General features: G+C 39.7%; 1 pseudogene; it reads left to right on the forward strand.

Moving 5' to 3' along the window:
- The first annotated feature begins 12,929 nt into the window (after nucleotides 1-12,929).
- LOC119726603 lies at nucleotides 12,930-15,127 on the forward strand (annotated as a pseudogene).
- The last annotated feature ends 400 nt before the right edge of the window (nucleotides 15,128-15,527 follow it).

Below are 15,527 nucleotides of genomic sequence, written 5' to 3' on the forward strand. Positions count from 1 at the left end.
TCCGTGGATTTCTCTTTTATTGCTTCAGGTATTTTTTGTTTCCAAAAGCAAACTGCAAAACTGAATATTAGGTGATAATTGACAATAACGTTCACATGATGCAAGACGTGTTTTTGGCCTTCAACGTATGGTAAGCAATCTTTGATGCGACCAGTATTGGTTGAAAAAGGTAGATTTGGCACAACAAGCTACCATATATTTAAGTATTAAGATCTAATGCTTTTTTGTTTCAATACGATGGTACATTTATTGACTTAATTAATCAAAATTACGCACTGTTTGTGAATACAAATATCAAACTTCGATTGATATATGTTTATTTGTCTTTTAGTATATGTAAAATATATGTTAAATATCTCATGTACTGTTATTTTTCCTTCTCCAAAATTACTTGTAAGTCTACTCAAATTTAAAAACAATCATAATATTTATGTATAGACCATGTGCTCTGTAGCGTCATGCCGTGAGGCGACCGCTAGGCAAAACAAAGTTTGCCAAGATTAAGCCACTCACTTTTAAACCACTCACATTTTGAAGAGATAAACATGCAATGCAGGAAAGAATTGTTTCCTCATCATCAGGCATAAAGTAGCCGCAACATTCAATTTTATACAGTAATGCTCAATGATGGGTATTAACGGAAGTCAAATATGCCCACCGATTAAGAAATCTGCTTTTGCCTTACTGTGCATTTTCGTTGTCTGTATTTGAATATAATATCAAATGTTCCGTTGTAGAATGACTGACTCTCTAGTTTTTGATCTTTATTTTGTTTCGGATCTTTAAATGTATGAAATCAAAAGTGTTATTCAACATAAAATTGTAAACTGCACATACATGTATATACAGAACATCCAAACTTCTACGTGTTTACAGATATCATTGCTTAAAGTTAAAAAGACTGGATTTGATTCATCTTGCTTGTTGTGCCATTGTTTCATTATTCGATTTATTTGCTTTGTAATATCTCAGAGTAAACCTGAATTTGTGTGCACTTTACATTCCGCATGTGCTTTTCTTAAGATTCTAACAACAACTGAATTATAAGATTTGAGGCTTTGCATGGTGGAGTATCAGTATCGTCAGTCTCCTGACGATGACTAGAGCAGGCTAGTCAACACGTTAAGACCAAAGACAAGTTCCTTTAGAACTTAAAACAGGACTGTTCTTATCAGAACAAAAACTACTAAGCGAAGTTGACAATAAGCAGGACAAGTTCTTTTCAGAACTAAATATATCCTAAGCAGTAGTTATTACCACATGGTGTCACCGCAAACCGAAACAATAACAACTGAAATAAATGTCGTTATGTATTGTACAAGCCAAGTATACCAAGCCCTCGTTATCATTCCTTCTTTCGCCTGGTTTTTTTCATCCAGTCCTTTAAAAGTTTGTCCATTTCACTCTTGCAAGCACGAAGTAACATTAGCGATTGGAATCAAGTCTAAGACGCGGTCACGGAAGCACGGAAGCACCATACTGGAACATGCCACAACGTACCACGATGCGCCATTTCATCTTTAACAATCAAAACCGAATAACTGTCAAGTGGTCCACTGAAATCTATGACTTCAAATACACCTGATTATTAGCCGCTACATCATTGGTAGTATTGAAGCTCCACAGACTGTGTAATAAACTTGACCTGATTATATTACACCCAAAGCACTTAAACTTTTTTTTATGAGCAGTAGGTAAGTTCGTCTCTTATAACAGAGCATTAGAACTAAGCAGTATAAAAACTCATTTGTTTAAACAGCAAGTCATTTTAACAAGAGATATTTCAAAATATCCTTCTGTTCTCGTTTAATTTTGTATTGGTTTTATTGCTATTTTTTATTAGTAGTTATGGTTGTCTATGCCATTTTCAATTTCCTCAAGTGTGATAATATAGTTGGTATCTGTTTAAGTATCAATAAAGGACTTTGGACCTTGTTTATTGGGCATAACAGAGGTGAGCATGCGGCATTTCCGCTCATGTCAATACTTCCCGTGGCTTTTGATCTTGATTCTGAACGAAATTCTAACGTTTGCAAGAACAAAACATGTCTTCTGAAGTAGTAAGGTCAACCGCAACAGCGCTGTGACATGCCCTTGAGCTTTTGTGATCTTGGTGAGTAGCTGACTGTTTTTCGTCGCTTCATTTCGCATGAACGATTATTATAGTCAGAAGTGGCGTAAGGCAAAATCTTATGAAAGGCTTCTACTTTTTTTCCATTGCTCTGTGGTTAGGCATAGCTATGGCTGCTTTATCCCAAGATAGGAAGACCTGGCACAACGTCATGGATCAGAAGCCATCACACAGTTCCCAGCTGGTGTGGACGGCTTAAAGAAAAGTAAGTAAGAGCTTGGTGTTCTTTTCCTTCCACAGACCTAGCTGCTTACGGACGAGCTTGTTGACCAAAAAGGACATGCTTCTAAGCCCCTGTTGCTCAAATGTTGGCTGTACAGTGTTGAGAGCAGAACATGCCCAGCCAGTTCTGGTAAAGCAATATTCTTTTATACCTTAGTCCCGATTATATGTCCAAATAAAACAGGAGCTGGCAAGCCTAGAAAAGCTGGTACCAATGCGCAAACAAATTATGGAAAATTGATAAAGAATAACAACGATCTGTAGAATACGCTGAAGTGTTATCGTGATGGAAAATGAAATGTAACAAGACAAGTGTAATTTTCAAGTGACAGTTAATCAGCGACAGACTTGTCGATCAGTGAGGGAGTGAATCCGTTGTTAAGATACTAAGAGGATGGTAGGTTTCCTCGACCAGCAATCACAAACATTACCTATACACGATATTGATTGTTATATAACCGACATACAGATCCTTGTCATTTGATTGGTGGAACTCACATCACGTGACATTCGTTATTGCTCCTATTCATGCCGCGGCTCAAAAAGTACTATCCGCCCATGGGGAATGGGAAATACTATTCAACAGTTAGGATCATGACGCAGTATGTGTCTGCAAATGCATGCTGGTGAGCGCGTTCAGCGTTGCGCGTAGTACGTATTGTTCCAAAGAGCCAGCGGTACAGCGTTGGGTTCAAACATTTTAGTGAAAGGGTGGTTTGGAATAGAGAAATACATTTTCCTCCAGTTTTGTATAGAAAAAAGTTCAAATATATCATATGACAAGGATCTATATGTCAGTTATATAAAACAAATATTGAGTGGCCTTAAATTGTGAAATGGGAGGAATATTATCGCTCGGTAAAATCTAGACGTTTCCATTTCAATCGGCTTCGCCTCGTGAAATGGAAATTCCAGATTTTAACTTGCGATAATATTCCTCACATTCCACGCTGAGCCTCTCTATATTTGTATAATGATAATCATTTGTTGTGGCCTTTTTCTAGTGGCCTTCTTTTTGAACTTTTTCATAATAGTAAAACAAACATATTTACAACAACACCGCCGCCTTGCATTCCCACCTACTACTACACGCATAAAGATGTATTCGTACTGTGGAGTACATTTTCTAACGAACCAGTCTAAGTTTTATCAGTTAGTAAGTTTTTCTCCTATTGTTGCGGTCGGTCTCCCAACCTAAAGTCTGCCTCGGCCCTCTGAAATTGACAAGCAATATACGGGCCTATTGATATGGATTCGTTTTTGTTGTTGTAGTGTACCGCTGTCGCTTCGAAGATGATGGGTGGAAACACACGGTATTAATAAACAATTACAGGACAACAGGAATTATCCGAATAAAGTCCGAATAATGAACTTACAATAAAGTAAAATAGCTGTTTATATAATGAAATTTTTATATACTGTTTTACATACTATACTACATATTTTTCCTTTTCCTTTAAGCTACACATTTGTCTGATTCATTAAACAATTCGCTCTCATCAACGTCCCATCAACGGGAAAAACACATTTCTCTGTCGCAAAATACTGTGACTGAGAAGCAGGACATTCTCGCAAGAGTACCGCTTTGTAGGGGCATATTTGCAATTTGCTGTGTTTGTAATTATGTGCTTACGGGATGTTAAACTTTCATCAAAGTCGTACGGAGGGCGTTGTGCGAGCGAAATGCAATTTCAACATCGGCAGAAACTTGAATATGCTGCATTTCTAAAAAAAAAGTTCTCTTAGAAGCGAGTCCACAGTGCAAAAAAGTCCCTCCACTTCACAAAGTATACGCTATACAATTATGAACCCAGAAAGCAACCAATGAAAAATGTTCATAAAATTTCGTGTATGGTCTAGCTCATGTACCGTAAAGACCTCGAAAAATCTCTGAGTATTTACATAAGCATGCAACCACTTTTTATGCCTGTATTCATCAAGTTGTAGGCCTTCAACAAGGTTTTTTCGAGCTCAAGATTTTACAATCATGAATAATTATTTTGAAAAAAAGTAGAAAAGCTTTACCAATTAAGGCAAAGGACGTTTGAAAAGGCCTTTTTTGCGATTATATTGTTTGTAATTATTTTGTAAAGTAACGATCGTAAAGAAAAAACGCCAATTATTCAACATCTTTATCAAATCAACTTTTTTTCTACACTTAATATTTACAAAAAAAGATTTTTAAAATAGTTTTTGAATTACCTATTGACTGCCCAACAAAATACGTAAGTTACTTGCAATGTAGTACATGTAATTGGTTTGTTCAACTATATTTTCATTTTAATAATTACAGGATCAATGATACCGTATTTAATTTGCAAAACTGGGTAGTAAACAAGTTTTCATTGAAATACCTTTATACATTTTGTGTCAGTTTGTATTCGGTGTTTTGAATCTTCTGAGGATGTACTAGTTTTGGTCCAAGACTAGATTTGACTTTCCCCCTTAAACAGCTGGTCCTTGACAAGTAGGCCTCTGCCAACAAGATGAATCAAATTCAGTCTTTGTAAAATTGGCAGCGCTACCAAGGAAGCTCCGATCATACCCCACGCGCGCTGCATGTATTCATATCGAGCTATGCATGAGCGTCAGGTATGCTCAGAATTTCCTAAAATATGGGAATAAATATTAAATTCCAGTCGCCGACCAAGACTCAGGATGCATTCACTTGATGCTTTACCAAATTAAATATTGTTCTGATAATTTGAAAACACGAAAAATTATGTTATACTCTACTGATAAAGACACGAAATACTGACAATATTGAAAATACAAATTGAACGATGTCAACTTTCAATATGAGAAAATAGAATTGTGATTTAGATTTACACCAGTTAACATGAGAGCTCCTTTGTTTCAGATTGCCTGACTTTGTAAAAAAAAAAATGACAGAAAAAAATCGCAATTTTCACGAACTGTATAATATATCCACGAGGAAAACAAATCATATTAAGATGCTGTGTGTAAGTTAAACTGAAATCTTTCCCCAGTCAAAAGAGTGTATTTATTGGCTGGTCAAGTACATGACAATTGAAAGCAACTTAACCTTCTCAACTTTCAATCTGTTTTTGATGAAGTCTGGCAGAGCTGTGACAGAAGCTTCTGCATGTCTCTTGGTGGTCGTTCGTTCGGTTGGTCGGTCGCTCAGGCTGTCCCCGAAAATTGACGAACAATATTTGACCAAAAATATTTAACTAATTGACTAAATGCCATGCCGTCGTCAGTAAATGCACTCTTGATGAAAGTTTTCGTAACAAGGGTTTTGTTTTGATAGATGCGCATGTGCGTTTATTTTGCATATATGTCTGTCTCCTAAAATTGACCAAAATAAGCCCCTTCATTTTTAAATAAACCTACCAATTTGAAATAAAAAAAAAAGAAAAAAAAAGAAAAATTAAAAGGCCTACTTAAAGAGAAGATACAACATTTGCAAACATCAAAAAACAAAATAATCAAATTATCACAAAATATTTTACTGGATTGTTAGGGAATGACTGTATGAAGGATCCTGTAAAATCGTGGCTCCTTGCGTGCTGAAATTTTCAAGAAAACTTCTTTTATTCCCAACGCTTCAAAAACTGCTCCAAATTGTTCATATTTAGTTATTCTGCACATTCTTTGCAATTGATTACACACTTGTGAATGGGTATGAGCCTGCTAGACAGATTCTTTGACCTTACGATTCCCCGAAAGTCTACAAGTTGCTCCATTTCATCTTAAGTGGGGTCAGGGAACCAGACTACAAGAACATGCATCATAGTTAGTTATCTTGGATTTTCCAGCATCTCCATACCCAAAACGTGAAGCAAGTCAGTTTAACAATATTTTCTATAACACATTTATCCTCCAGATCCATTTATTTTTGAAAATTGCAGCAAAAGCAAATGTTGTATATTCCCTTTAACCAACATTGTTTGTAACAATTCGGAACTATGTTTATAAACAGTTTGTAAAAGGATGCAAAATATGTGGGGTAATGTCCCCAAAATTGATCAAAAGTATGGTGTTCCATCATGTGCCATCGGCGTCGCACTCGCACTTGTTTTTCACTTGTGCACAATCGGGGTTGTTGTCCCCGCAGTTGGGGTTTCATACAGATGTGGCATTGAGCTAGTTCTAGGATCCGTGGAGCCACTGCGTAGGGCATCCTCGTTGATGACTGTGCTGTATTCATGTAACTCTTCCAGCACGACCTCGTGGTCAGGGTTGGACGGTCTTGCCGTGGGTATCTGGTAGCCCTCGTCATCGGTGTTCTCTTCCAGGGAGTCAGCCCTTGCTTGGTCATTGGGTATGGCAGGAGAACCCTCTCTTTTTCTACATCTTAAGATATCATAAACAAAACAAAACTAAACAACGTACGTGAAATTGTGGTTGATAAGTGCAATGTCATCCATGAGTAGCATAAGAACAATTTTGTGACAAGAAGCAATTTGCAACCTAGGCAACCTTTCCTAGAAATCTCCAAAGAGGAAAACGGCAGACACATTTTCAATTCATTGTCATGTTCTGAATTTCCATAATCTGGTAAAGAAAATGTATTGTGTTTTTGTCAAGGGGTCACGTACTGAGGTGATTCTATTGCTTTGCAATTCATCGTATAAACCACAAAGGGAAACTGATTAGAAGTTTTATAATTATTATTGTTAAAATAATGTGTCCTTTGAAAACGTTATAATATACATGGCCATCCGGGTGATTTTTCCAATGAACTTGTAAATAAGCCTGTGTAGGCGTAGACGTACTGTCCGATTGCCTATCCGTACCCATTGCTTTAGTGTAAAGGAGATAATAGTTACCTGGTGATGGAACAGTAAATGCCAATTGCGATAGCACTGGTGACCAGGATCGCTGTACTCAGGATGACGAGAACCAACCTTACATCTGTACGATGGAATTCTGAAGAAAACGTGGGCATCATTAATTAGTCTTAGTGAACAAGCTGCTAAACAGCATAAGGGACCGGCCAATATCAGTCTTAGAGCCCAGGGGCAGACCAGTCAATCAATTCCCATAGGGCACAGTGATAGTAAAAACAAATGTTACGCGCACTTCTAAAAATATTTTAAATACTCATAATTCCGCTAAGGCACCCATCAAATAAAGCTTGTATCATAATTCATTATCTTTCATTTTCTGTTCACTTTTTTTTTTGGGGGGGGGTGGTAATACCAAGAATTTTGGGAGAAAATCCCATCAAAACATGATTACCCCTAAAACTGGTCCTGTTGCCCATCGCCATTTTGGAAAAAAAGGTGTGCGCTCCATTGCAAAATAGAGCAATTTAGGACCCAGTTTAATCCGAAATTCGCAGAAGTGTCATTTACCAAGATCAGCCCCTCAACAATGATGTATGTAGACATTCTGTATTTGTACATGACCCGATAGTGCCTTTCCTGTTAGACACTGGTTCCGAGGTAAACAGCCTGCCGATGGTGTTCTTCGGATCAGTTTCCCAGACAAATCTCTGCAGCCGTCCCCTACGAAACTCAGTGGCTTCTTCGGTGGTAAAGCTACCACTAGGCCAGACCAAATTGATGTGAAAGGTGAAAGGCAAGACACTGCCGTTGCAGTTCTTCAAACCTAGAAAAAGGGGAACCAGTCATTGGAAAGCAAGCCTATGAAGGATTGGGACTGTTGAAGCGCGTCTACACACTTATCAGTCACGATGGTGTGTTTTAGGGTCCCGACTAAATGCACAACCATCTAGTGACTATAAAGATTGCAGAGAACATCACATCCTACTACTCTGCAGAGTTGTAACGAGTCACTGATTTTTGTGACTCGAGTCGAGTCGAGTCATTTTAAAGAAGTGACTCGAGTCGAGTCGAGTCATTAGGTCAACAAGGTCGAGTCGAGTCGAGTCACAGAGTGTGGTCGAGTCGAGTCGAGTCGAGTCAAGTATTTAGCTCGAGTCAATTCGAGTCACAAATATTTGAACACTAAATTACAATACAAAGCAACAAACACAAGAGAGAAAAAATACAGGGCACCAGTCTATTACGGAGATCCAAAGACATAAAATATGCTGTATGGTACCCAACCAACAGTTTCCATTGCTAGCTCACGTCACAGATAAGAAGATGTGAAACTTCGGTCTTATAACTGGTTTTGCTTCGGGCTTAGATTTTGTTGTTCGCTGATCGCTGACAACGTTGAAACCTAATTGCCTTATACAAAACTGTTTCTGATTATTTAAAGGTGGGCCCGTCCGTATCTCTTTTTTGTGTGTGAAATCGGGACATGAATTTAGCCAGCGTTCCACCAAGAACTTCAAAATCGCCCGAAACCAATGATGAAACCACGGATTGAGAAATGCGTTTTAAGTCTGGTTCCGGGTTTAGCATTACATGCTATAGAACCACAATGTGGGAGTCCGCGACACGGTGTATGTTTGTTGTTTCATTATAGAGGAAGGAAACAGACTGCCGCTGTATATAAACGTACATTATTCGCGAACATTAACGTGACGTGAACAAAAACTGGCAACGCGAACGGCGCAGCGTAAGTCATTGCAAATATTTTTTCGCAAGTAAGTTTTGCTTTTATTTTGGGACTCGGGTCTTATTAGCCTTCCTCGAGTCGAGTCGAGTCATTCTGATGAGGGACTCGAGTCGAGTCGAGTCATTTGCTCGCAGTGACTCGAGTCGAGTCGAGTCATTTACCCGTCGGGACTCGAGTCGAGTCGAGTCGCCAAAAAATGTGACTCGAGTCGGACTCGAGTCGAGTCATTGACTCGAGTCATTACAACTCTGCTACTCTGTCAATGCCCTCCCCACCTCCCCCGTCGGATTTCCCTGCCGCTTGTGCCTCAACTCAAGAAAGAGCTGGAAAAGCTAAAAGTGCAGGGAATCATAGCACATCAAGGTGCCAACCGACTGAAACGCACCCATTGTCATAGCACCAAAGACCAACGGCAATTTTCGATTTCTAGGTCGTATCTCTGGTGCACAGATCTTCTCACTACTGGATGCCAAACATTGCTTCTGGCAGGTGCCACTTAGCGAGTCAATTAAAAGCTGACTTCCTTCATCACTGCGTTCGGGCGTTTTTGTATTGACAAACTGGTTGTTAAAGGGGCCGACGATTGGTAACTGTGATCGAAGGGCATTGCGTATTGTTTCACTAGACATTTTAAATTGCCGCGTCACACTTAACAGTATTGCTTTCATTGCATATATGAATGTTTGTGCCAAGTTGTCAAACGATTGCACAATCATATGATCAAGAAATGGAAAGGTGTCGCGGCCCACATTTGTGAGCGCGATCAGCTAGATTGACAGCAGTTTCCGGGACGCGAATTATTTTTTTTTCACAAAACAGTTTTAATGGATGGTTGTTTAGCGCCCTCTATGATACTCATATTATACGTACGCAGCTATTTACTGTTTGCTGTCAAGCCCTCCGATGGCTCTGCAGGAAGTTGCTTTGATTTTGATAAGTGAGTTTGAAACCAATTTTTTTCACTGTTTTTCTTGTCTTACTTGCGGCTTTTGAGTATTTTATTTAAAGCGAATTAAATCAGAATTTCATTAGGTTCGAATTAATTTCTTTTTTATTATTTTTTTCTTGTGTATTAGTAACGTTAAGTCCAAAACCTCATGGCGCACACCCCATTTTCTAAATGCCGTTTGGGTAAAACAAATTGGCGTCCGGGACACGTTCTAATTCAGCAGATTGCAGCTGCATGTTGTCATGCACGCACCTGTGTTTCGTGTCTACGCTTCTCGCGCTTCGCCGAATGGAAAAGTATCTACTAACGGAAATGTCCAAGAAATGCGTCTTTAGAGGCATCGTTGGAAATGGCCTTCCTTCCCTGTTTTCTTTAAAATGACAGCTCGCTACAAAGAATAATTTTACAGAGAGTTTAGTCCTATTTATATCTTTAGACCAAGTGTGATTTATAACATCTCGCCTCGCCAGATACTGTTCGTTTAGCTGAATGATGGACTGTAGCTTTAAACATCACCAAATCAATCAAAACATCAGTTAGAATATTGACGAACTTCAATCCTAGAGATGTCACACATTAACTTCAGCTTGTCTTTCTTTTACAATCATTCGATATCGACGAGAGTTCCCTTACCCCTAGAAAGTCAAATTTTGTACAAATAAATTACATTCCACTGAACAGATATAAAACCCACTTAACTTGACAGGTCCGACCACTCTGAGATTACAAAATAAAATGTTATTTATAGTCACAAAAATATTTTATTTTTTTTTACTTTCGACGGAAAAATCTAACCCCCAAAATGCCTTTAAACCTGTTTTCCAGGGAGGGGAAACGGTGTGTGGACGTGGGCAAGTAATGCTTGTACAGTCGTGCCCTACTATACATGAGGACCGGCCATTGTGCCTGTTTGGCTCCATTTGTTTGTACTTTTCTCGACAGCTACCGTGATGTTTGTGCACAAAACTCTCCCGAGGACTAGTGCCTACGGCCCTGGCAAACTCTCGCAGGGGCTCCCATCCCCCCTCCCCCCTCGTCAATGTTGTCTCTCATTGCACGGTGTGTGCTCCACCCGCTGGAGAGAACACCATTGACTAGGGACCAGGAGCGGAGGAGTGGATGACCGTGGGAGGCTAAGGTTATTTACAAGTGTCCCAATCATTTTGGCAGGCATTGTAGGTCCTTGGGCTCACGTTTATCACTGTTATCGCACATACCCCATTGCCCTAAGCCGATCGTATAGGATAACATCTACACAATGCGTTAATTGTGAATATACGCTCGAGGGCATTGCTTTGTGTTTCCATTTGTCCCTGTAATAAAACACTATCCAATACACTAAGCACATGACCGTGCAATCGAGGACAGATTTTAACAAAAGACCAACTACGACTGAAAGAAACTTCAAATTCCCTTTCTGTATCAACTGTCGATCATAAGCCAAACAAGATCACACATAGAGAGGAAAGGCTTCACCACAAATTGTTACTCTGTCATTACTGAGTAAAAAGACAATGTAACAACCCTCAATAATATAATACAACAAAACAAACAAAGAGACAACCCCAACACCCCAACAAACAAACAACCGACCGACCGACCGACCGATCGACCGACCGACCGACCCAAAGTAGAATACACAAACACAATCTTTAGTAAATCAAAAGCATCTTATGTTTCTGTCATTTCCACACAACTTTCTCCTTTCAACTGTGAAGAGAAATAAATACACTTTGAAGTGTAGTTTATACTGTACATGGGTGGTGCATAAACAATGCCTAGATGAATATAAATGCATGTATACTTTTGGTTTTGTTATTAGGACAACATAAATAAACAAAGACGCCAAATGTGACAAAGGTAAATGGGTAAAGGAGAAAGGTTTCAGGTTTTAGGTACAACGTTTTCAGGCTTGAAGTTTACTGTTGTCCTACCTCATGAATGTAAAACAACGAAAAGATGAAAATTACGCAAATTGAGTGGTGTAGATTCGAAACCCAATGAAGTAAACAGAATAATCCACATCTTCAGGCTTTCATGCACAGTTTGTTACTAATAACCTGAGAAATCGGAATTAAATTTCATAGCTTATATTCAGAACTCAGAGAAAACTAATGAAGTAAATCTCAGGAAAGCTCGTCCCAGAGCGCAACATTATTATTATTTTTTTTCAGTTGCTACAGGTATGCAAAAAATAACCAATTGGAAATTCCCTTCAAAGTGACAATAATCCCAGGCATAAGCTGCGTAATGTTTCAAATTATTATAAATAAACAAACTATATGCATTGGAGCTTGAAGTGACAGTAGTGTTCATGCTGTGTGCATTGCCGCGTATGTTAACGCTTTCCGTAGGTATTTTGTCTGGATTGAGAAAAACAATCCCAACAGTAGATAGACAGGCTCGGGCCCGCTACTCGACGCAGTGGGCTAGAGGCAGACCACTTTTTTGTTCCAGTAGGCGGGGTTTTATTAGGCAGTATCGAGAATTTGGTTCCAGAGGGGGGGGGGGGGGGCTTTTGGTACTTCGACGTGCTATTGATGTCAAAAAAGGGTCATTTTGCACGCGAGTGTAAGGAGATTATGTTGCGGTGTTGATTGAAGGGTTTAAATAGAGGGGGCCATTTTAAGACAGGTTTGTGGTCAAATATAAATTGAAAATTTAATGCTTTATTGCGAGGGTTTTCAAAATAAAAACTGTCTGGTCTTGGCACAAGTGGGCGCGTTACTTGAAATTAGGAGAGACACTCATAATTATTTTGTACTTGATTATAATTTTAAGTTATATCTCATTATCTAGACCTCATGATGGATTTTGTACGCTGTTGGAAGATAAGGCATAAAATAGAATAAATGAGATCAGAAGAAATCAAACAAAATAAAATAATGTGGGAAGGAATGAAAACAAAAAGGAAAATGTGAAGGAAACAATTGAGGTAATTTGTGAAAATGGATGGGGACAAATGCAGCTCCCTAAAAAATGGAAAGAGGATGGACCTAAATGAAGCCCTAAAAAGTGGACAGAAGGCAGGCATATATGCAGCAAAACAAAAAAATAAAAAATACGGAAAGAGGATGGAAATGAGGATGGAAAAGGGGATGGACCTTAAATGTAGTCTAAATTGAAATGGAGGTTGGGCCAAAATGTAGACTAAAAGGTCAAGTGGATGAACTTATTATGTAACCCAGAAATGAAATAAGAAGATGGGCCTAAATGAGGGAAAATAAATGAGTAAAAAAATAAAAAAAAAAAATAAAAAAAATGCAGCCAACATATGGAAATAGAGGATGCAGCCTGAAATGGGTGCAAGGATAGGCCTAAGATACTACCAGCGATATTGAGAGAGTCTGAGGGCCTTAATACAGCCTGAAATTTTAAAGGGGGAGCCCCAAGGACATTAAAGAAATAAAAAAAAAAGAAAAAAAAGACGGACCGCTGAATGCAACCTGTTAGTGCAGCTTCTTTTGTTTAGATGAGAATCAATATGTTCTCTCATTGCAATTTTGTTATCAAAAAAAAAATATATATAGGGCCTATATATATAATGACAACAGACAACATTGAAATGCGTGGATAAAAGATTGTTGGTTTTGGTTTTGGAAAATGGAAAAGGAAAATGTGAAGGAAACAATTGAAGTAATTTGTGAAAATGTTATTACATTGTTGTTTCTGTTAGATAAATTAATCATCAGTTGAGGCACGATAAATACGGCTACTTTCATGTACAAAAAAGGCAGAAAACGAGTGGAATGTCACAAGGAAGCATTCAGGATGATTCTTTGCTTTGGTATATCTGTATCTTCTTCTCATTCAGGAATATTGCCGGTATCTGCAGATATTAAAGAGTCATGGTTTGGAAAGCTCACTGCAGACGAAGTTTGACCCAGTAGCTGCTGATGTTAACAGGCGGCAGCAAGGTGTGGTCTCATGGGTTGACATAGCTGGGAATCCCGCCAGTCCCCCGGACGGGAGTGCTCCATGCCCGTCGGATGTGTTAGCTGGGGCCTGTTTGCCAAATATTGAATTACTTCGTTTTCGGGATCCAGATAGTTTTGTTGCGGGTGGTTTGCACGAAAATCCGAAAATGTTCAGAGGATATTCGTATGGTTAGGAACTGGCTGCATAAAGGAGTGGACTTATATGATTTCTTTCAGCCCTTTAAAGGTCATACCGTGGAATGGTTTTTGTTTCAATTGTTCCTCCGCCAATGTATTTTGCTAATGCGCCCGTGTGTAAAGAGTTTCTCCCCTTCATTAGTGAGACCATAATGAAGCGTATCAAGGAGGGATCAGTGAAGTTGTGGGGTCCAGTACATGAGGTCACTCCCCCAAGATGCGTTAATGCCCTGTCCATGGAGCCAAAAAAACCAAGGCGGGTTTTGTCAATGAAGGGCCCGAACCTTTGGTGTAAGGACACTCCGTTTAACCTTACCCCTCTGGGCGAAATTGTCAGGTCGGTCGACAGGGAAGGTTTTCTCCGGAGCAGACGACGCTCAGTGATATAAACAGGTTCGGCTAACAGAGAGGTCAAGGACCCTTTGTGGATTTGAATGGGCTGGGTTTTACTTTGTAGACGTAACACTTCCTTTTGGTTTTAAGAGCAGTGCATATATATACTCTTCCATCGGATTCTGTCTCTCAACGTGGCTAAAAAAATAGGGGGAGTACACACGGAGATCTGGATAGATGACCGCTTCATAGGGGAAGCAGGAGGAAGCGGAAGCTTTTGGGTTGAAATTACCTTACGTCAATTTGTACTTATTTGCAGTCGGGGTGGCGGTCCAGTAGAGTCCGCATACATGAGAGATTCGAGAGCCTTGAATGTAGTGTGTTGCATGCAGTCCCATCTAAGATACTTCGTGAATCTGGAGAAGAGTCATCTATACCATGGAGGATGGAGCGCCACTTGAGTTTACAGCTGTGCTCGGACGCATCTGGATATAGATGGGGAGGAGTGTTGTCCCTCGGAAATGGTGATGTCACCTTTGGGAAGTTCAACGAATAACTGCACGTTTGCTACAAAGAAGCACTGGCCCTGTATTTCGTGCTTCTCTCTTTCATCGATGTCCTTTGGGACCGCAGAGTGGACGTGCAAGTTGACTCCCAGAGCCTATATCAGGCTTGGACCCATTTAAGGGCGAAGTCACCTGCTCTCGTCGGAATACTAAAACTGATCTTTGCCTGATGCTGGAAGTAAATTTCGATTTAAAGTTGGAATGGGTTTCCTCCGAGAGTAACCGGGCTGACGGTCCCTCCAGTGGGTTATCGAGAGCTGATTCCCGACTCACATCATCTCTGTGGCTTTTTATCTGCAAGGGGAATTAGGGGGCGATTCAGGATTCACGTTCGACCTCATGGCACTTCCATCAAATGTGCCTAAAGGCAGGGATGGACGCAGTCTCAAGTTTTTCTCGAGGTATCCCGTTCAGGGTAGTTCGGGAGTTAATGTCTTTGCTCAACCTTGTCCAAGAGGGCACGAGTTATACGTTTTCCCGCCATTTGTGCTCCTCCCAGCAATGATAAAGCTTCTTCTTGAGTGGGGTGGCTTAGTTGTAACATTGGTGGTTCCTAAGCACAGTTATCCTAGGAGTTGGTGGCCATGTTTGAAGTCTTTTGCAAGGCAATCTCTACGACTGTCGGAATCCGACCAAATTGAGGTTTTGGAATTCCCTTCTCATAGTGGTTACAGATGCAACGAAGCCGGTCTTCCATTTGAGCTGTGGGC

Source organism: Patiria miniata, unplaced genomic scaffold (assembly GCF_015706575.1).
Source record: "Patiria miniata isolate m_02_andy unplaced genomic scaffold, ASM1570657v1 HiC_scaffold_1, whole genome shotgun sequence".
Taxonomy (NCBI): domain Eukaryota; kingdom Metazoa; phylum Echinodermata; class Asteroidea; order Valvatida; family Asterinidae; genus Patiria; species Patiria miniata.